We start from the raw sequence: 22,500 nt of genomic DNA, 5'->3' as shown, positions 1-22,500 counted from the left end.
ATGTCTGTCTCTGCTGTGGGTAGGTTGGTGGTCTCCAATGTCCAACAAGAGGCTGAGGCTTGATTAGAAAGTTGGGAGAAGAGCTGAGATTAGAGAAGGATGTGCCATATCCACTGCTCTGCTAGCTTCAGGACTGGCAGACCAGGTGGGAGGGCAGGATGAGAAATTGAAGAACTTGGCATTTTGCAAAGCTAGTGGGACAGGGAGGGGGCAGGGCACAACCTTTAAAAGAATGGCATCGCTGTTGAGGAAATGACATAAACTGGTTAAAACCAACTAGGCCCAAGTTGGTGGAAAGTTCGATTTCCAGGGGAACTTGAGCCTCATTATATGCTCATTATAATACATTAACATCTAAGTGACACACCCACAAGCACGATGACAGTTCAGAAGCCAGCCATAAAAAGGCAAAAAGTGGGTGGTGACCCAATTCCTGGAAATCCCTGCCTCTTCCTCGAAATAGTTGGAATAATCCTCCCACTCGTTAGCCTATGAAATTGCCCTGCCCATAAAAACTAATCACCCATATTTCAGGGCCTTTTGTCTTCTGAGATGGCCCACACTGCATCTGTGGAGTGTGTATCTCTCAGTAAACCTGCTTTCACTTTACTACAGCTTACTCTTGAATTCTTTCCTGTGCTTAACCAAGGACCGGCATTTGGCAGCCCGTCCCAGGGATTCACTCAAGTCCTGGGATGTGACGCTCCTCTTGCACCCATTTTTTCCTGCAACATTAGGAGGGTGCAAGCTGCCACAGATTAAGGTCCAAATGCTTTGGCAAAGCCTGATTGCAACTCTAAGAGGCAGAATCCCTGGGAAAGTGAGGAAGTGAAGAGGAGGACATTGTAGTGATTGACAGTGAAATCACCCCATGGTGTTGACCCCCAATACAAAGGAAGACAAAAGCACAGCAACACAAATCCCAGCCTGCAGGGCAGCCCCCAGTTCATGATGAGACAATATACTCCTTTTGAGCTTATTGTTATAGCTGCCATGTTTCAGCAAAAGGCCAGGTAAAGTATCCAGGCATGGTTAGTGCAGCTATGGGATACAGGAGGTGATGACATTTATCTGATCAGCAAAAGGCAGAGGAAATGAGCAACATCACCACACACCCTGCCCTCCAGCAGCTCCTGCTTTGTGCTTGGAATGTTCAAAGTACTCACTCGCTTGTTGATTGGATTATTCTAGCCTGCAGGGAGGCTTGGCCCAATGAAGCACATGGAATCCTGGAAATCTATAGAGGAGATATGACAAATTCTTAGGGAGTTGGGAATGAGATGAGTCATCTATGCCCCTGTCTTTGAAGGCCTTGATCAGGCCACATTCACTACAGGGATGAGGGCCACGATAGTCCAGCCTGCCCCCAGCACCTGGTATAGGACACTCATACCCATGCTGAGCCCAGTAGTGGGACAAGACATTTATGACTTTGGGCAATGCATTTCTGATATGGGGAAACTGACAAATCCTGGGGACGGGTATGGGCTGTGGGAAAGACCCAAGACAGAGAGGGAGCTCTAAAAGCCAAAAGGCTATCCCAGCTGTCTCTAAAGTGTCCCGTAAAATTAACTTGGAGGCAAACGGGGTTTGATTTTCTTGCTGCCAGGACCCCACCTGAGAAGATAGACCACCAACCCAACTCTGGGTTGGTAGACCTGTGCAAAGCCTTAAAACCTAAAGGACAGCTCAGACCTGTCCCACCTGCCCTTTCCTTCCCTGATGCCCTGCCTGTTCCTGCAGAGGCTTCAGGGACACAGTCCTGTTTGGAGTGGGTGCCTCCCACACCCCAGGTATAGGATGCAGGCCAAGATGCCTCCAGGTGAGAGCAGTTGGAGGCAATCAGAGGCCTCATGTGGTGTTCACTATTCACTGGTCCCCTAGAAATAAACAAAAGGTGATGGCTCTAGTTGATAGTGGAGCCTAATGTGCTCTAATACATGTTGACCTGCAGAGGTTTCCTCGTCCCCTCGGCACCGTCAATGGTTATGGTGGGAAAATGGTCACGTGTAGGAAGGTTCCTTCAACACTGCAAATCTGCGTATTCCTCACAAGAATATGAGACTTTTATCTCTCCAATACCAGAGAAAATATTGGGCATTGATATCCTAAAAGGTCAAACTCTCAAACCTCCATAGGTGAGTTCTGCCTCTAGGTTAGAATAATCAAACCAGTACTGAGGGGCAACACCAGCTGGTAACCAGTAAGTCTACCACTCTTGTGAAGAGTGCTGCTGTGAAACAATGTAGATTTCCAAGGGGGTGGGAGGCATAAGGAGACAGGAGAAACTATCCCAGAACAGTACTCAGTGGGTATTGTATTCCCTGCCCACGGCGCTTTCAACAGCTGGTATGGTCAGTAAAAACGTCAGATGGCTCACGGTGACTGGCCATGGGCCACCGAGAATTGAACAAGGTGGGATCCCATCTGTGTAGCTGTGCCCAACTGCCCTCATCTTACAAACCTTGGCATGATCCTAGGAAGGTACCATGCTGAGTTGCCTTTTTTAGTTTACCTTGGGCCACTAAGTCACAAGATCATTTTGCCTTCATATGGGAGGGACAAAAATGCACCTTTCAAGTCCTTCCCCAAGGCTGCTGCATGTCACGGGATGGGAACCTGAGACCTGCCCCCGTTCTCCTTCCCCACATCAGGAAAATGGGTCCACTACATCAATGATACTATGTTAACCTGTGAAGACTTGCCTCTGCTGCAGAACACTCTGCAGACTTTACTGGAACAGCTGTGAGGGAAAGGATGGGCGATGAACCCACAGAAAATTCAAGACCCAGGCACCGCCATAAAGTTTTTGGGAGTCATGTGGTTGGGTAATCTTCACATTGTCCCAGAAGCTGTGATTGATAAAATACAAGCCTGTCCAACCCCTAACAACACAAAAGAGGCACAAGCCTCTGTAGGGATTTGGGGTTTGGAGGATGTTTATTCCCCACCAGGCACAGTGCTCCATCCCTTATGCCGCTTGGTAAAGAGAGGGCATGTGTAGGACCGGGGATCAGAGTAGTAAGCTGCCTTTGAGAAGGAAGAATACTAGTGAAGCAGATAAAAGCTCTGGGCATCTCCCAAGTAGGGCTGCCCTTTGAGTTTGGTGTTTATGTGGCTCTGCAAGGTATGGGCTGGGCACTGTGGCAACAGGAGAGAGTCCTCCTAGGATTTTGGTCCCAGCTCTGGAAAGGGGCAGAAATCCCATGTACCCCATAGAATAACAGCTCCTGGTAGTGTACACAGCACTCCTCCAGGCAGAGCCTCTCATGAAGGCAAGAACTTCCCTTCCTATCAAGGGGTAGGTTGAGAACATTTTCCGTCGACCCACCTCTGCCATGGCTCAACCTCCCACTCTAAGTGGCAGCTTCTTTACATCAGAGGAGCACCCTTCTGCCAGGCTACTGTCTCTAGATATGTGGGTGCTACTAGGCCTTGTAGGGTATGTGGATCCTCCAGATGCCCTCTCTCCTATTTCTGTGGCAGCCCCTGCATCCTGTAGAAAGGGAATGGGAGAAATTCCCTCGGATGTCTGGTATATGGATGAAATCTAGTCAGGGTAATCAGCCCATGTGGACTGCAGTCACTGTTCAGCCCAACACTGACACCATCTGGATGGAAACAGGAATGAACCGCAGCAGCCAGTGGGCTTAACTCAGAGCACTTTGGCTGGTGATCACTCATGATCCCCGGCTGTTAACTCTTTACATTGACAGTTGGGATGTTTTAAAGGGATTAATCCTATAGCTTGAACAATAGGAAGCTGAGGGGTGAATGACCATGAATAAGCCATGTGGGGTCAGGATATGTGGAAGGACATCTGGGTTCATCTGCAAGAGCCTGAGGCAGTCCTGTCTTCCAAATTCCCACCTCATACAGCACTGACATTCCCTGGCAGTTAGGAAGCTTGGGTACAAGCTCTAGCAACTGAGCCTTAGTAGATACAGCAGACTGGGTGCATAGAAAGAGCAGTCACTGCAGCGCCTGGGTGGCATATTGCCAAGTGTTCTGGATTGCACTCAAAATATAATGACTTGTTTAATTCAGTAACAGTATGTCCTGTGTATTCTAAATAACTCCCAAGACAACAAACTGCGAAAGGAGTCTGTGGCCATTCACCAGAGTTCCCAACCAGTGAGGGATCGCAAATTGATTATATTGGCCACTCCCTCCAAGTGAGGGTTCTAAACATGCCTTGGTTTGCGTGGTCACTGCATGTGGCCTTTCCTCTGATGCCACTCAAACCAGGCTGCCACCATTGGGGGATTAGAGAAGCTGAGTACCATGGACAGATACCCTCACTGACTAGACAGTGAGTGGACATCACATTTCAAAGGTCATAATGTACAAGACTGGGCAAAAGAACATGACACTGAGTGGAAGTTCCATCTCCCCTAGATCCCACAAGAAGCAGCATTGGTAAAAAGGAAGAATGAAATATTAAAGTAAAAGATTAAATTACTAACAAGTAAAGCACCTTTGCTGGGTAGACTAAAGTACTGTCCTAGGCTTTAATATATTTGAAGGATCAGCCAGTAGGGCCTGTTGCCTCATGTGCCAGACTGGGGACCCCTGCTGAGATAGCCAATGCCTTAAAGGTATGGAAGTCTCGGGATATGGCCATTGCCCTGACTCTTATTGTGGATCAACATGCTGCTGAGGACACCATGCCCCATCATACCTCGGAAAGGCATATCTACTGGAATTTGAAATGGGGCATACCCACAGGGATGGGAGAGTTACTTCACACTCCTGGGTGAAGGGGAACTAGTCAGCCTCCACTGGGATCTTGTCGTCCTGCTGTAAGCTGGACCTTTTGAAACACACTATACCTGGAATGGAACACGCACCACTGAAAGAGAGGAGAGGATAGGGGTCCTGTTCTGCCTTATCCTGCCCCCCAGTCCATCTCCTCACATCTGACAGCACTGCTTCCTCCAGTCAACATGTATGGTTTGCACAACCATGTCAAGTTCCTAAAGCTGCAGCCACATTAACATCCTAGGGTCAGGCCACAAGTGTAGTTTTTACAGAAGGGGAAGAACTTCCCATACAGGTTTCTACTAAATGTCTCTCTTTTTGACCTTAGACTTCTTCTGTTCCTGTGGTGTCTGGATAGGCACCTGATGGAAATGTCATTCTATGGTGGACCCACTTGTATGCCCGGCAAAGGAATCAATCCAACTGTTAGGTGTGTAGGCAGCTCCCCCCTCTAGCTCTTCAGGATTGCCATGGAGGGTATCATCGCCCCAGGGAGGGGGCTGGAAGGCCCTAACGCAGTACATTAAGGAAGGACAAGCTCGAACTAGTACTTTTAATTCATCTGGTATCAGCCATACTGGTCCAGAACCCTGGCCTGTGGCACACATGATCAATAACTCTGGGTGTGTGTACTCTTTTTCTGTCAATCATACTATACAGACAGTCCACCAAACTGCTGATTGGAAGGGTCCTAAAAATACCACCATCAAAGCCAGGGTTGCTACACTCAGATTTGGGATGGGTTCATGTAGTTCACCCCAGGTTATGGACACCTGAGCACCCAGGCACCCCTAAGTTGGGAACAGAAAAATTACTCCAAACAGAACCAACTCAATTGTACAAGGAATATGGGATGAATATCACTGGAACTGTGCAGTCATTCTGTCATGACTGGTTTGGCACTGACTGATCATGCTGTCCAGGTCTAAAATAATAATTTATTACTAGCCCTGAATGAGACTGAATGGTTGTATGACACAAATATTTGGCTGTGACTTTAACTTGGGTCATTGGGCTACTTCACTCTGGGTTTTCCCTGGGTGCAGGGGAGAATGTGTCCCACAGTACCACTTGCAAACTCCCCTCTCCCTAAGGCCAGATGGGCACATTCTATTTTCCACTGGCACGATCATTTGGCCACTGCCTTTGCCCCTTCTGTTGACTTGGAGAACATTATAGCACACATAGAAGCCCTTACTGAATTCACCCAACAAGCCTTAAATGATAGCTGGGAAAGCCTGTCTTTACTGAACACTAAACTGTCTCTAATGAGAAAAGCTGTCCTCCAAAATAGAATGTACTTGGACATTTTTATTGCCTCGCAAGGAGGCACCTTGCCATTATCCAGACAGAATGTTATGAGTCTGCTAATGTATCTGCTAATGTCCTCACTAAATCACGTGAAGACACAAGTGAATGACCTGAGTGATCTGACCCTTGGCCTAAGGGACTTACAAATCAGTGGTTTGGATCATGGGGCTTTAGGTGGGAAAATTGTTACTTATTTTGGGATTCATCTTAATCTGTGTTTTCTCTTGCATGTGCTTATATTTTTGCTGTGGTATCCACCTCCAGTGCAGCCAGATAGCTTCCAAACAAGCCACCTCCATACTAGTGAAACACCTTGCTAACCTCTCAGGGCACATTGTGGAAGAGGCATGGGCATGTAAGACGGTTATGGCTAGTCATGAGGGTTGGAGTGTTGGAGGAGGTAACCAAGAGGATGTGACCACTGAACAGGCAATTGGAGACTCCTCACCCTCTCCCTATCCCTGGAATGGACATTCTGCCCAATGTTCCCACAGTGGGAGGTGTTTCAAGGACACAGTCTTGGGAAAGCATGTGTTGTTGGGACCATCTGGACAGGATACATGACTGAACACCATTAAGGGGTTTGTGTTCTTCAATATTGCATTTCTTTTCCTTAAAAGGTAATAACCTGTTTATCATATAGTAGAACTTAGCTTAACCCAGATAATTTAGACATAGCCATGGCATTATAATTTTATTTTGGTCACTGAGGTTGGGGAAAAAAACAATCTAAAGACTGAAGTAGTCTCTGAAGGCCTATAAATTTTTCAACCTTCCCTTTCTCCCAATCTTGAAGGACTGTATGACTTTGATGAAAAGTAAGACTGCCTTCAGTCTTCTATATCTGTCAGGCATTATTGTTGATGAGGTTCTAAAAACCCCAAAAGAAAGCCAACAAAAACAAAGGAGAAAACCTTGAAAGACCTGACCAAGCAGCATCTGCATCACATGGAAATGCCTTAGAGATGCAGAATCTGAGACCTCATACTAAATCTCCTGAATCATCATCTGTATGTAAACAAGATGCTTAGAAGATTCATGGGCATGTTAAGTTTTCAAGGAATTGGTCCATTTAATCTAAGTTATCAAATTTGTGAGCATAGAGTTCCTTGTAGTATTCTTTATTAGCCTTTTAAGGACCGTGAGATCTATAAAGATGCCCCTTCTTTCATTTTTTATACTGGTAACTAGCTTTTAGTTTTGTTGAATTTCTCATTTTTCTGTTTTCATTTTGTTGATTTTTGCTCTAATTTTAAAATTATTTATTTGCTTTTGCTTGCTTTGGTTTTAATTTACTCTTCTTTCTCTAGTTTGCTAAGGTGAAAGCTGAGGTTATTGGTATTAGAACTTTTGACTTTTCTAAAATATATATTTAATGCTATAAAACTCCCTCTAAGTTTTGCTTTAGCTGCATCCTACAAATTTTGATAAGTAGGTTAATTTTCAATTAGTTAATAATATTTTAAAATTTTCTCTTGGGATGACTTTTTTGACTCATGATTTATTTAGAAGTGTGTTGTTTAATTTCTGGCTATCTTTCTGTGTTAATTTCTAGTTTAACTCCATTGTGGTATGAGAACATATGTTGTATGACTTCTATTATTTTGAATTTGTTAATTTCCCAGAATGTTTCATGTGAGCTTGAGAAGAATGTGTATTTTGCTGTTGTTTCATGGAATATTCTATAAATGTCAATCAGTTCAAGTTAATTGATAGTGCTATTCAGGTCATCTGTAGTCTTACTGATTTTCAGCTTGCTTGAAATATCAATTATTAACAAAAATGTGTTGAAGTGTCCAACTATAATATTGGATTTGTCTATTTCTCCTTGCAGTATCAGTTTTTGCCTCATATATTTTAATGCTCTACTGTTAGGTGCATATACATTTAGGATTGTTATGTTTTCTGGAGAATTGATCTCTTTTTCTTTAATTAATTTTTTTATTGGAGTATAGTTGATTTACAATTTTGTGTTAGTTTCTGCTGTACAGCAAAATGATTCAATTACACATACACATATATCCACTCTTTTTTAGATTCTATTCCCATATAGGTCATTACAGAGTATTGAATAGGGTTCCCTGTGCTATTCAATAGGTTCTTATTAGTTATCAAATATGGTAACTGTTATCATATTAATTATCTAATATGATAGCCATCTGTATGTTGGAGAAATCTCTATTTAGATCTTCTGCCCATTTTTTAATTGGGTTGTTTGTTGTTTAGATATTGAGCTGCATGAGCTGTTTGTATGTTTTGGAGATTAATCTCTTGTCGGTTGCTTAGTTTGCAAATATTTTCTCCCATTCCGTGGGTTTTCTTTTCATTTTGTTTATGGTTTCCTTTGCTGTGCAAAAGCTTTTAAGTTTAATTAGGCCCCATTTGTTTATTTTTGTTTTTATTTTCATTACTCTCAGAGGTGGATCAGAAAAGATTTTGCTGTGATTTACGTCGGAGAATGTTCTGCCTATGTTTTCCTCTAAGAGTTTCATAGTATCCAGTCTTACTTTTAGGTCTTTAATCCATTTTCACTTTATTTTTGTGTATAGTGTTAGAGAATGTTCTAATTTCATTCTTCTACATGTAGCTGTTCAGTTTCCCAGCACCACTTATTGAAGATAAGGTCTTTTCTCCAGTGTATTTTCTTGCCTCCTTTGTCATAGAATAGGTGACCATATGTGCATGGGTTTATCTCTGGATTTTCTATCCTGTTTCATTTATCTGTATTTCTGTTTTTGTGCCAGTACCATACTTTTTGGATTACTGTAGCCCTGTAGTATAGTCTAAAGTCAGGGAGGCTGATTCATCCAGCTGTTTTTCTTTCTCAAGCTCGCCTTGGCTATTCAGGGTCTTCTGTGTTTCCATACAAATCATAAAAAGTTTTGTTCTGATCCTGTGAAAAATGCTATTGGTAATTTGATAGGGATTGCATTGAATCTGTAGATTACTTTGGGTAGTATTGTCATTTTGACAATATTGATTCTTCCAATCCAAGAACATGGTATATCTCTCCCTCTGTTTGTGTAGTCTTTGATTTCTTTCATCAGTACCTTATAGTTTTCTGAGTACAGGTCTTTTGCCCGCTCAGGTCAGTTTATTCCTAGGTATTTTATTCTTTTTGGTGTGATGGTAAGTGGAATTGTTTCCTTAATTTCACTTTCTGACCTTTCGTGGTTAGTGTATAGGAATGCAAGAGATTTCTGTGCATTAATTTTGTATCCTGCAAATTTACCAAATTCATTGATGCACTTCAGTAGTTTTCTAGTAGCATCTTTAGAATTTTCTATGCACAGTAAGTCCCCTACATACGAATGAGCTCTGTTCCAAGAGTGCATTCATAAGTCCAATTTGCTCATAAGTCCAACAAAGTTAGCCTAGGTACCCAACTAACACAATCGGCTATATAGTACTGTACTGTAATAAGTTTATAATATTTTTCATACCAATAATATATAAAAACAAACACAAAAAATAAAGAAAACATTTTTAATCTTACAGGACAGTACCTTGAAAAGTACAGTAGTACAGTACAACAGCTGGCATATGGGGCCAGGAACAGGAAAGAAGAGTTACTAACTGGAGGAGAGAGAGGAGGTGGGAGATGGTAGAGCTGAAGGATTGTCAGCAATAGGAGATGGAGGGCAAGCTGCAATTTCACTCATGTCTAACATTGATGGCACAGATTCTGGTTCCTTGCTGGATTCAATTCTATCTACCCTCTGAAAAAACGATCCAGTGGTGTCTGGGTAGTAGCTCTTTTTATCTCACCACAGATGATGCCAGACACGTGAACTAATTTATGTGACTGGACATGCAAACGCACGTTTACATCTTTGAAAGTTCACAACTTGAAGGTTCCTGTGTAAGGAACTTACTGTATAGTATCATGTTATCTGCAAACAGTGACAGTTTAACTTCTTTTCCAATTTGGATTCCTTTTATTTATTTTTCTTCTCTGATTGCCATGGCTGTGACTTCCAAAATTATGTTGAATAAAAGTAGAAAGAGTGGACATCCTTGTCTTGTTCCCAATCTTAGGAGAAATGCTTTCAGTTTTTCACCGAGAATGATGTTTTCTGTGGCCTTGTCGTATATGGCCTTTATTATGTTGAGGTAGTTCCCTCTATGCTCACTTTCTGGAGAGTTTTTATCATAAATGGGTGTTGAATTTTGTCAAAAGATTTTTCTGCCTGTCTTGAGATTATCATATGATTTTTATTCTTCAATTTGTTAATATGATGTATCACATTGATAGATTTGCATACATTGAAGAATCCTTGCATTCCTGGGATAAATCCCACTTGATCATGGTGTATGATCTTTTCAATGTGTTGTTGGATTCTGTTTGCTAGTATTTTGTTGAGGATTTTTGCATCTATGTTCATCAGTGATATTGGTCTATAATTTTCTTTTTTTGTGATATCTTTGTCTGGTTTTGGTATCAGGGTGATGGTGGTCTCATAGAATGATCTTGAGAGTGTTCCTTCCTCTGCAATTTTTTTGAAGAGTTTGAGAGGGATAGGTGTTAACTCTTCTTTAAATGTTTGAGAGAATTCACCTGTGAAATCATCTGGTCCTGGACTTTTGTTTGTTGGAAGTTTAAAAATCACAGTTTCAATTTCATTACCTGTGATTGGTCTGTTCATGTCTTCTATTTATTCCTGTTTCAGTCCTGGAAGTTTGTACCTTTCTAAGAATTTGTCCCTCTCTTTGAAGCTGTCCATTTTACAGGCATATAGTCGGTTGTGGTAGTCTCTTATGATCCTTCATATTTCTGTGGTACCAGATGTAATTTCTTTTTCATTTCTAATTTTATTGATTTGAATCCTCTCCCTTTTTTTCTTAATGAGTCTGGCTAAAGTTTTATCAATTTTGTTAATCTCCTCCAAGTACCAGCTTTTAGTTTCATTGATATTTGCTATTGTTTCCTTCATCTCTGTTTCATTTATTTCTGCTCTGATCTTTATGATATCTTTCTTTCTACTAACTTTAGGTTTTGATTGTTCTTCTTTCTCCAGTTGCTTTAGGTGTAAGGTTAGGTGGTTTACTTGAGATTTTTCTTGTTTACTGAGTTCCCTCTTAGAACTGCTTTTGCTGCATCTATAAGGTTTGGATTGTCGTGTTTTTGTTGTCATTTGTTTCTAGGTATTTTTTGATTTCTTCAGTGATCCATTGGTTGTTTAGTAACCTATTATTTAGACTCCATGTGTTTGTGATTTTTATCTTTTTTTCCCTGTAATTGATTTCTAATCTCATAGCATTGTGGTCAGAAAAGATGCTTAATGTGATTCAGCCATATGCATACATATATCCCCATATCCCCTCCTTCTTGAGCCTCCCTCCCATCCTCCTTATCCCACCCCTCTAGGTCATTGCAAATCACTGAGCTGATCTCCCTGTGCTATGCTCCTGCTCCAACTAGCTAACTGTTTTACATTCGGTAGTGTATATATGTCGATGTTACTCTCACTTCATCCCAGCTTCCCCCTCCCACCCCATGTTCTCAAGTCCATTCTCTAGGTCTACATCTTTATTCCTGCCCTGCAACTATGGTCATCAGTACCATTTTTTTTTTAAGATTCCATATATATGCATTAAAATATGGTATTCGTTTTTCTCTTTCTGACTTACTTCACTCCATATGACAGATTCTAGGTCCATCCACCTCACTACAATTAACTCAATTTCGTTTCTTTTTCTTTTTAAAAAAAATTCTTTTATTTATTAATTTTGGTTGCATTGGGTCTTCATTGCTGTATGTGGGCTTTCTCTAGTTGTGGCTAGTGGGGACTACTCTTCATTGCAGTGCGTGGGCTTCTCATTGCAGTGTTATCTCTGTTGTGGAACACTGGCTCTAAGCATGCAGGCTTCAGTAGTTGTGGCGGGTGGGCTCAGTCTTTGTGGCTCATGGGCTCCAGGGCACAGGCTCAGTTGTTGTGGAGCATGGGCTTATTTGCTCCTTGGCATGTGGGATCTTCCCAGACCAGGGCTTGAAACCATGTCCCCTGCACTGGCAGGTGGATTCTTAACCACTGCACCACCAGGGAGCCCTCATTTCTTATTACGGCTGAGTAATATTCCATTGTATATATGAGCCACATTTTCTTTATACATTCATCTGTAGATGGACATTTAGGTTGGTTCCACGTCCTGGCTACTGTAAATAGTGCTTCAATGAACATTATGGTACATGTCTCTTTTTGAATTATGGTTTTCTCAGTGTATATGCCCAGTAGTGGGCTTGCTGGGTCATATGGGAGTTCTATTTTTAGTTTTTTAAGGAACTTCCATACTGTTTTCCATAGTGGTTCTATCAATTTACATTCCCACCAACAGTGAAGGAGGGGTCCCTTTTCACCACACCCTTTCCAGCATTTATTGTTTCTAGATTCTTTGATAATGGCTATTCTGACCAGCGTGAGGTGATGCCTCATTGTAGTTTTGATTTGCATTTCTCTAATAATTAGTGATGTTGAGCATCTTTTCATGTGCCTCTTGGCCATCTGTATGTCTTCCTTGGTGAAATGTCTATTTAGGTCTTCAACCCATTTTTTAATTGGATTGTTTGTTTTTTTGATATTGAGCTCCATGAGCTGTTTGTATATTTTGGAGATTAATCCTTTGTCCATTGTTTCATTTGCAAATATTTTCTCCCATTCTGAGAGTTGTCTTTTTGTCTTGTTTATGGTTTCCTTTGCTATGCAAAAGCTTTTAAGTTTCATTAGGCTCCATTTGTTTATTTTTGTTTTTTATTTCCATTACTCTAAAAGGTGGATCAAAAAGATCTTGCTGTGGTTTATGTCAAAGAGTGTTTTCTTATGTTTTCCTCTAAGAGTTTTATAGTGTCTGGTCTTACATTTAGGTCTTTAATTCATTTTGTGTTTATTTTTGTGTATGGTGTTCAGTAGTGTTCTAAATTCATTCTTTTATATGTAGTTGTCCAGTTTTCCCAGCACCACTTATTGAAGAGGCTGTCCTTTCTCCATATATTCTTCCCTCCCTTGTCATAAATTAGGTGACCATATGTGTGTGGATTTATATCTGGCCATTCTATCTTGTACCATTGATCTATATTTCTGTTTTTGTGTCAGTACCATACTGTCTTGATTAATGTAGCTTTGTGGTATAGTTTGAAGCCAGGGAGTCTGATTCTTCCACTCTGTTTTTCTTTCTCAAGATTGCTTCGGCTATTCGGGGTCTTTTCTGTTTCCATATGAATTGTAAATTTTTTTTTTCTAATTCTGTGAAGAATGTCTTTTGTAGTTTGATAGGGATTGCATTGAATCTGTAGATTGCATTGGGTAGTATAATCATTTTGACAATATTGATTCTTCCAGTCCAAGAACATGGTATATTTCTCCATCTGTTTATGTCACCTTTGATTTCTCTCATCAGTGTTTTATAGTTTTCTGAATAAAAGTATTTTGCGTCCTTAGGCAGGTTTATTCCTAGGTATTTTATTTTTTCTGATGTGATGGTAAATGTGATTCTTTCCTTAATTTCTCTTTCTGACTTTTCATTGTTGGTGTGTAGGAATGCCAGAGATTTCTGTGCATTAATTTTGTATCCAGCAATCTTACCAAATTCATTGATTAGTTCTAGTAGTTTTCTGGTGGCATCTTTAGGATTTTCTATTTATAGTATCAAGCTATCCACAAACAGTGACACTTTTACTTCCTCTTTTCCAAATTGTATTCTTTATTTCCTTTTTTTTAACATCCTTATAGGAGTATAATTGCTTTACAATGGTGTGTTAGTTTCTGCTTTACAACAAAGTGAATCAGTTATACATATACATATGTTCCCATATCTCTTCCCTCTTGCATCTCCCTCCCTTCAACCCTCCCTATCCCACCTCTCTAGGTGGTCACAAACCACCTAGCTGATCTCCCTGTGCCATGCGGCTGCTTCCCACTAGCTATCCACCATACGTTTGGTAGTGTATAAATGTCCATGCCACTCTATCACTTTGTCACAGCTTATGCTTCCTCCTCCCCATATCCTCAAGTCCATGCTCTAGTAGGTCTGTATTTTATTCACGTCCTACCCATAGTCTCTTCATGACATTTTTTTTCCTAGATTGCATATATATGTGTTAGCATATGGTATTTGTTTTCCTCCTTCTGATTTACTTCACTCTGTATGACAGACTCCAGGTCCACCCACCTCACTACAAATAAATCAGTTTCATTTCTTTTTATGGCTGAGTAATATTCCATTGTATATATGTGCCACATCTTCCTTATCCATTCATCTGTTGATGGACACTTAGGTTGCTTCCATGTCCTGGCTATTGTAAATAGAGCTGCAATAAACATTTTGGTAAATAACTCTTTTTGAATTATGGTTTTCTCAGGGTATATGCCCAGTAGTGGGACTGCTGGGTCATATGGTAGTTCTATTTTTAGTTTTTAAGGAACCTCCATACTGTTCTCCATAGTGGCTCTATAAATTTACATTCCCACCAGCAGTGCAAGAGGGTACACTTTTCTCCGCACCCTCTCCATCATTTATTGTTTCTAGACTTTTTGATGATGGCCAATCTGACTGGTGTGAGATGATATCTCATTGTAGTTTTGATTTGCATTTCTCTAATGATTAATGAGGTTGAGCATTCTTTCATGTGTTTGTTGGCAATCTGTATATCTTCTTTGGAGAAATGTCTATTTAGGTCTTCTGCCCATTTTTAGATTGGGTTGTTTGTTTTTTTGTTATTGAGCTGCATGAGTTGCTTATAAATTTTGGAGATTAATCCTTTGTCAGTTGCTTCATTGGCAAATATTTTCTCCTATTCTGAGGGTTGTCTTTTGGTCTTGTTTATGGTTTCCTTTGCTGTGCAAAAGCTTTTAAGTTTCATTAGGTCCCATTTATTTATTTTGGGGTTTATTTCCATTTCTCTAGGAGGTGGGTCAAAAAGGATCTTGCTGTGATTTATGCCATAGAGTGGTCTGTCTACATTTTCCTCTAAGAGCTTGATAGTGTCTGGCCTTACATTTAGGTCTTTAACCCATTTTGAGTTTATTTTTGTGTGTGGTGTTAGGGAGTGTTCTAATTTCATACTTTTACATGTAGCTGTCCAGTTTTCCCAGCACCACTTATTGAAGAGGCTGTCTTTTCTCCAGTTTGTATTCTTGCCTCCTTTATCAAAGATAAGGTGACCATATGTGTGTGGGTTTATCTCTGGGCTTTCTATCCCATTCCATTGATCTATATTTCTGTTATTGTGCCAGTACCATACTGTCTTGATTACTGTAGCTTCTTAGTATAGTCTGAAGTCAGGGAGCCTGATTCCTCCAGCTCCATTTTTCATTCTCAAGATTGCTTTGGCTATTCGGGGTCTTTTGTGTTTCCATACAAATTGTGAAATTTTTTGTTCTAGTTCTGTAAAAAATGTCAATGGTAGTTTGATAGGGATTGCATTGAATCTGTAGATTGCGTTGGGTAATGGAGTCTTTTTCACAATGTTGATTCTTCCAATCCAAGAACATGGTATATCTCTCCATCTATTTGTATCATCTTTAATTTCTTTCATCAGTGTCTTATAATTTTTTGCATACAGGTCTTTTGTCTCCTTAGGTTGGTTTATTCCAAGATATTTTATTCTTTTTGTTGCAATGGTGAATGGGAGTGTTTTCTTAATTTTACTCTCAGATTTTTCATCATTAATGTATAAGAATGCCAGAGATTTCTGTGCATTAATTTTGTATCCTGCTACTTTACCAAATTCATTGATTAACTCTAGTAGTTTTCTGGTATAATCCTGAGGATTCTCTATGTATAGTATCATGTCATCTGCAAACAGTGACAGCTTTACTTCTTCTTTTCCTATTTGGATTCCTTTTTCTTCTCTGTTTACTGTGGCTAGAACTTCCAAAACTATGTTAAATAAGAATGGTGGGAATGGGCAACCTTGTCTTGTTCCTGATCTTATTGGAAATGGTTTCAGTTTTTCACCATTGATTACGATGTTGGCTGTGTGTTTGTCATATATGGCCTTTATTATGTTGAGTAAAGTTCCCTCTATGCCTACTTTCTGCAGGGCTTTTATATAAATGGGTGTTGAATTTTGTCAAAAGCTTTCTCTGCATCTATTGAGATGATCATATGGTTTTTCTCCTTCAGTTTGTTGATATGGTGTATCCCGTTGCTTGATTTGCATATATTGAAGAATCCTTGCATTCCTGAAAGAAACCCCACTTGACCATGATGTATGATCCTTTTAATGTGTTGTTCAATTCTGTTTGCTCGTATTTTGTTGAGGATTTTTGCATCTATGTTCATCAGTGATATTGGCCTGTAGTTTTCTTTCTTTGTGAAGTCTTGTCTGGTTTTGGTATCAGGGTGATGGTGGCCTCATAGAATGAGTTTGGGAGTGTTCCTCCCTCTGCTATGTTTTGGAAGAGTTTGAGAAGGATAGGTGTTAACTCTTCTCTAAATGTTTGATAGAATTCACCTGTGAAGCCATCTGGTCCTGGGCTTTTGTTTGTTGGAAGATTTTGAATCACAGTTTCAATTTCAGTGCTTGTGATTGGTCTGTTCATATTTTCTATTTCTTCCTGGTTTAGTCTTGGCAGGTTGTGCGTTTCTAAGAATTTGTCCATTTCTTCCAGGTTGTCCATTTTATTGGCATACAGTTGCTTGTAGTAATCTCTAATAATCTTTTTTATTTCTGCAGTGTCCAATGTTACTTCTCCTTTTTCATTTCTAATTCTATTGATTTGAGTCTTCTCCTTTTTTTTCTTGATGAGTCTGGTTAATGGTTTATCAATTTTGTCTTCTCAAAGAACCAGCTTTTAGTTTTATTGATCTTTGCTATATTTTCCTTCATTTCTTTTTCATTTATTTCTGATCTTATCTTTATGATTTCTTTCCTTCTGCTAAATTTGGGGGTTTTTTGTTCTTCTTTCTCTAATTGCTTTAGGTGCAAAGTTAGGTTGTTTATTCAAGATGTTTCCTATTTCTTAAGGTAGGATTGTATTGCTCTAATCTTTCCTCTTAGAACTGCTTTTGCTGCACCCCATAGGTTTTGGGTCGTCGTGTCTCCTTTGTCATTTGTTTCTAAGTTTTTTTTGATTTCCTCTTTGATTTCTTCAGTAATCACTTCGTTATTAAGTAGTGTATTTTTTAACCTACATGTGTTGGTATTTTTTTACAGATCTTTTCCTGTAATTGATATCTAGTCTCATAGTGTTGTGGTTGGAAAAGATACTTGATACCATTTCAATTTTCTTAAATTTACCAAAGCTAGATTTGTGACCCGAGATATGATCTATCCTGGAGAACGTTCCATGAGCACTTGAGAAAAAAGTGTATTCTGTTGTTTTTGGATGGAATGTCCTATAAATATCAATTAAGTCCATCTTGTTTAATGTATCATTTAAAACATGTGTTTCCTTATTTATTTTCATTTTGGATGATCTATCCATTTGTGTAAGTGGGGTGTTAAAGTCCCCTACTATGGTTGTGCTACTGTCGATTTCCCCTTTTATGGCTGTTAGTATTTGCCTTATGTATTGAAGTACTCCTATGTTGGGTGCATAAATATTTACAATTGTTATATCTTCTTCCCGGTTTGATCCCTTGATCATTATGTAGTGTCCTTCTTTGTCTCTTGTAATAGTCTTTATTTTAAAGTCTATTTTGTCTGATATGAGACTTGCTACTCCAGCTTTCTTCTGATTTCCATTTGTATGCAATATCTTTTTACATCCCCTCACTTTCAGTCTTTATGTGTCCCTAAGTCAGAAGTGGGTCTCTTGTAGACAGCATATATATATTTCTTGTCTTTGTATCCATTCAGCCAGTCTGTGTCTTTGGTAGGAACATTTAATCCATTTACATTTAAGGTAATTATTGATATGTATGTTCCTATTACCATTTACTTAATTGTTTCGAGTTTCTTCTTGTAGGTCTTTTCCTTCTTTTGTGTTTCTTGCCTAGAGAAGTTCCTTTAGCATTTGTTGTAAAGCTGGTTTGGTGGTGCTGAACTCTCTCAGCTTTTGCATGTCTGTAAAGGTTTTAATTTCTCCATCAAATCTGAATGAGATCCTTGCTGGGTAGAGTAATCTTGGTTGTAGGTTTTTCTCCTTCATCACTTTAAATATGTCCTGCCACTCCCTTCTGGCTTGCAGAGTTTCTGCTGAAAGATCAGCTTTTCACCTATGGGGATTCCCTTGTGTGTTATTTGTTGTTTTTCCCTTGCTGCTTTTAATATGTTTTCTTTGTGTTTAATTTTTGATAGTTTGAATAATATGTGTCTTGGCGTGTTTCTCCTTGGATTTATCCTGTATGGGACTCTCTGTGCTTCCTGGACTTGATTAAGTATTTCCTTTCCCATATTAGGAAAGTTTTCAACTATAATCTTTTCAAATATTTTCTCAGTCCCTTTCTTTTTCTCTTCTTCTTCTTGGACCCCTATAATTAGAAAGTTGCTGTGTTTAATGTTTTCCCAGAGGTCTCTGAGACTGTCCTCAGTTCTTTTCATTCTTTTTTCTTTATTCTGCTCTGCAGTAGTTATTTCCACTATTTTATCTTCCAGGTCACTTATCCGTTCCTCTGCCTCAGTTATTCTGCTATTGATCCCATCTAGAGTATTTTTAATTTCATTTATTGTGTTGTTCATCGTTGGTTGCTCCCTTTTTAGTTCTTCTAGGTCCTTGTTAAATGTTTCTTGCATTTTCTCTATACTATTTCCAAGATTTTGGATCATCTTTACTATCATTATTCTGAATTTTTTTTCAGGTAGACTGCCTATTTCCTCTTCATTTGTTAGGTCTGGTGGGTTTTTACCTTGCTCCTTTATCTGCTGTGTGTTTTTCTGTCTTTTCATTTTGCTTATCTTACTGTGTTTGGGGTCTCCTTTTTTCATGCTGCAGGTTCATATTTCCCATTGATTTTGGTGTCTGTCCCCAGTAGCTAAGGTTGGTTCAGTGGGTTGAGTAGGTTTCTTGGTTGAGGGGACTAGTGCCTGTGTTCTGGGTGGATGAGGCTGGATCTTGTCTTTCTGGTGTGCATGTCCACTTCTGGTAGTGTGTTTTGGGCTGTCTGTAGTCTTATTATGATTTTAGGCAGCCTCTCTGCTAATGGATGGGGCTGTGTTCCTGTCTTGCTAGTTGTTGGGCATAGGGTGTCAAGCACTGTTGCTTGCTGATCATTGAGTGAACTGGGTCTTGGTGTTGAGATGGAGATCTCTGGGAGATTTTCGCCATTTGATATAAAATTATGGAACACTTCATGAATTTGCATGTCATCCTAGTACAGGGGCCATGCTAATCTTCTCTGTTTTGTTCCCATTTTAGTATATGTGCTGCCGAAACGAGCACTCAGTTTAATTTTTGTCAGTTTTATTAATATGTGTCTTGATGTGTTCCTCCTTGGTTTCATCCTGTATGGGATTCTGTGTGTTTCCTGGACTTAAGTGTTTCCTTTCTCACATTAGGGAAATTTTTTGCTGTAATATGTTCAAATATTTTCTCAGGCCTTTTGTCTTTCTCTTCTTCTGGGACCCCTATAATATGAATGTTGGTGCATTTAATATTGTCCCAGTGGTCTCTGAGACTGTCTTCATTTCTTTTTATTCTTTTTCCTTTATTCTGTTCTATGGTAGTGATTTCTACCACTCTGTCTTCCTTCTTACTTATTCGTTCTTATGCCTCAGTTATTCTGCTATTGATTCCTTGTAGTGTATTTTTCATTTCAATTATTGTATTGTTCATCTCTGTTTGTTCTTTCAATCTTCTAGCTCCTTGTTAAACACTTAAAAAAATCTTCTCAGTACGTGCCTCCACTCTTTTTCTGAGATTTTCGATTATCTTTACTATTATTACTCTAAAATTTTTTCAGGTAGATTGCCTATATCCTCTTCATTTAATTGTTTTTGTGGATTTTTGTCTTGTTCTTTCGTTTGCAACACACTTCTTTGTCTCCTCGTTTTGTCTAACCTTCTGTGTTTGTGATCTCCTTTCCACAGGCTTCAGGATCATTGTTCCTCTTGTTTCTGGTTTCTGCTCCCTGGTGGGTGAGGTTGGTCCAGGGGCTTGTGTAGGCTTACTGATGGGAGGGACTGGTGCCTGCCATCTCATGGGTGGAACTGGGTCTTGTCCCTCTGATAGGCAGGGCCATATCAAGTGTTGTTTTTTTTAGGTGGCTGTGAACTCAGTATAACTTTAGGCAGCCTGTCTCCTGATGGGTTGGGCTGGGTTCCTATCTTGGTGGTTGTTTGGCTTGAGGCTTTCCAGCTCTGGAGCCTGCGGGTTGTTGGGGAGTGTGGGTCTCAGTGCTGAAATGTGGACCTCTGGGGGATCCCACTCTCATCAATATTCCCTGGGGCTTCCGCTACCAGTGTCCTTGCCCTCATAGTGAGCTATAGTTGACCTTTGCCTCTTCAGGAGACCGTCTAAGATGCTTAGGTAAGAGTAGCCCATATTGTTATGGAGGTACTGCTTTGTGTTTGGTCCCAGTGCATGTGAGACCTTGTATGCACCCTCCAAGAGTGGAGTTTCTGTTCCCCCCAGCCCTGTGGAACTCCTACACTCAAGCTCTGCTGGCCTTCAAGTCTAAATGCTCTGGGGGTGCTTCTGCCTATTGCCAGACCCCCAGACTGTCTTGGAGGCCTATTTTATGTGGGAATGTCCCTATGTAGCCTCTGTGGGTTTAATATTTTTTGGTGCAATTGTTGTTTTTAGTATAGATGTCTGCCAGCTCTTTCCTCAGTGTATGCTAGCCATTATCCCCTTGATAAGAGGTGTGACTGATGTTGTGGTGACCAGAGCCTGCACTGGATATTGAGCAGGGCCACCCCTTTGCTCTGTGGTTGTTACTGCCCTGTCAGAGGTGGGGTCTTCTCCCTAGTTGTTGGAGTAGAGGTCCTTAGCTCTGTTTCTTGGCTGTGTTTCTGATCTGAATTGCAGGGTAAGTGGGATTAGAGCACTCCAACTGGGAGGGAAGTCACTGGCTATTCCTTCTCGGGAGGTGTTTACATGTGGGTGTGCTCTGTTGTGTCACCTTCCACCCATTGTGTGAGCTCTCAGATTATACTGTTGTTGGCACTGCTCTTGGCCCCACCTTAACTATTGGTATGCCAGCAATTGGTCCTGGTGCCTGACATTGTTTTCACCAGACCAGCCACCAGTGTAGATCCACTGAAGTCAGGTCCAAGCACTGCAGTGGTCATGGATCTGGACCCGTTGTGGGTGATATGGGTGCAGCTCTGACTCTAACCTGGCTCAACCCCTTCGTGTATGTGCCCACAAAGTCTACAGCTGCTAAAGCTAGACCCGTCTTGGTTGTGGGAGCATTCATTGTCCATTCAGATGTTCTGTTGGCGCTGAGTTTACAAGGCTGTTGCAGGGGTGTCAATTCTTGGTTTGCACAGCTGCAAGGAGAGATTTCAGCTTTTCTTCCTTAGTTACATGTCCCTTGGGGCTCAGCTGTGGTTTCAGCTCCACTTCTGTGTGTGGGCCACCCACAATGGTCTGCTCCTGAGGCTGTCCTGGAGCACAAGAGTCCACCCTGACAATGAGAGGGTGTAGAGGCAGTGCAGTGGCCAGGGTCGTGGGATCCCCAGTGATGATGGGCGTGTGGTGGAGCCAGTGGTTGCAGGCGCAAGAGAGCCAGCTCCAGTGGGGGCCCTTCCCAGTGCCCAGGGAGGCAGGGGCTGGTACGTGAGGAGAGAGCCTGCAATGGTAGATCCTCCCTTTATGTGTCACTTAACAATGTTGCTTTGCTTCTATTGTGGTTTGAATTTCCTCCACAAGCATTCCCGGTTGCAGGTTTCCTCAATCCCATTCCCTCAGCCTGTCTCCTCACAGCCAACAGCAGTTGGCATCCTCTCCCCAGGTGTGCTCTCTGAACCTCACATTCCATTACCCAGCCCCCATCCACACTGAGGACACATGTCTCAGGCTGGGGCATTCAGGGCTGTGTCATGGACCATCTGTGTAGGTCTCACTCTGTCCTGCCTGCCACAGACCAGTTGCTTCACTCTCTTGCAATAGTCCCCAAAGCTCCCCTTTTGTCCCAACTGATCTCCCTACTGGGGAGGGGACTTTCCCAGATGTGGGAACCTCTCCTCTCCTCTCCTTCAGCTCCCCCCCAGGGGTGCTCTTCCTGTCCGCTTCCTCTCCTCTTCTTTTCCCCTTCTGTTTTCTTTCATCCTACCTGGTTATGTGGGAATATTTCTCATCCTTTTAGGTGTCCAAGGTCCTCTGCTAGTGTTCAGTGGGTACTCTATGAGATTGTTCCATTTTTAGATGTATTCTTGATGCTTTGTTGGGAGAGATGAACTCCACATCCCCTTACTCCTATGCCATTTTGACTCCAGAGAATTGATCTATCATTGTATAATAGCTCTTTTTAGCTTTGATAATCTTCTTTGTTCCAAAGCCTGCATTGTTTAAAATTAATAAAGTGACTCCAGCTGTCTTTTGA

General features: G+C 40.9%; 1 non-coding gene across 1 annotated transcript; it reads right to left on the bottom strand.

Annotated features, from left to right (window-relative positions):
- Positions 1-19,287: 19,287 nt before the first annotated feature.
- On the bottom strand, positions 19,288-19,394 carry LOC131741927 (U6 spliceosomal RNA). The gene has a single exon (XR_009331280.1). It is a non-coding gene; the product is annotated as a U6 spliceosomal RNA (small nuclear RNA).
- Between the last annotated feature and the right edge of the window lie 3,106 nt (positions 19,395-22,500).

This window comes from Kogia breviceps, chromosome 14 (genome assembly GCF_026419965.1).
Source record: "Kogia breviceps isolate mKogBre1 chromosome 14, mKogBre1 haplotype 1, whole genome shotgun sequence".
NCBI lineage: Eukaryota > Metazoa > Chordata > Mammalia > Artiodactyla > Physeteridae > Kogia > Kogia breviceps.
Note: the sequence above shows the minus strand (reverse complement) of the source record. Positions and strands in the feature narration are given on the sequence as shown.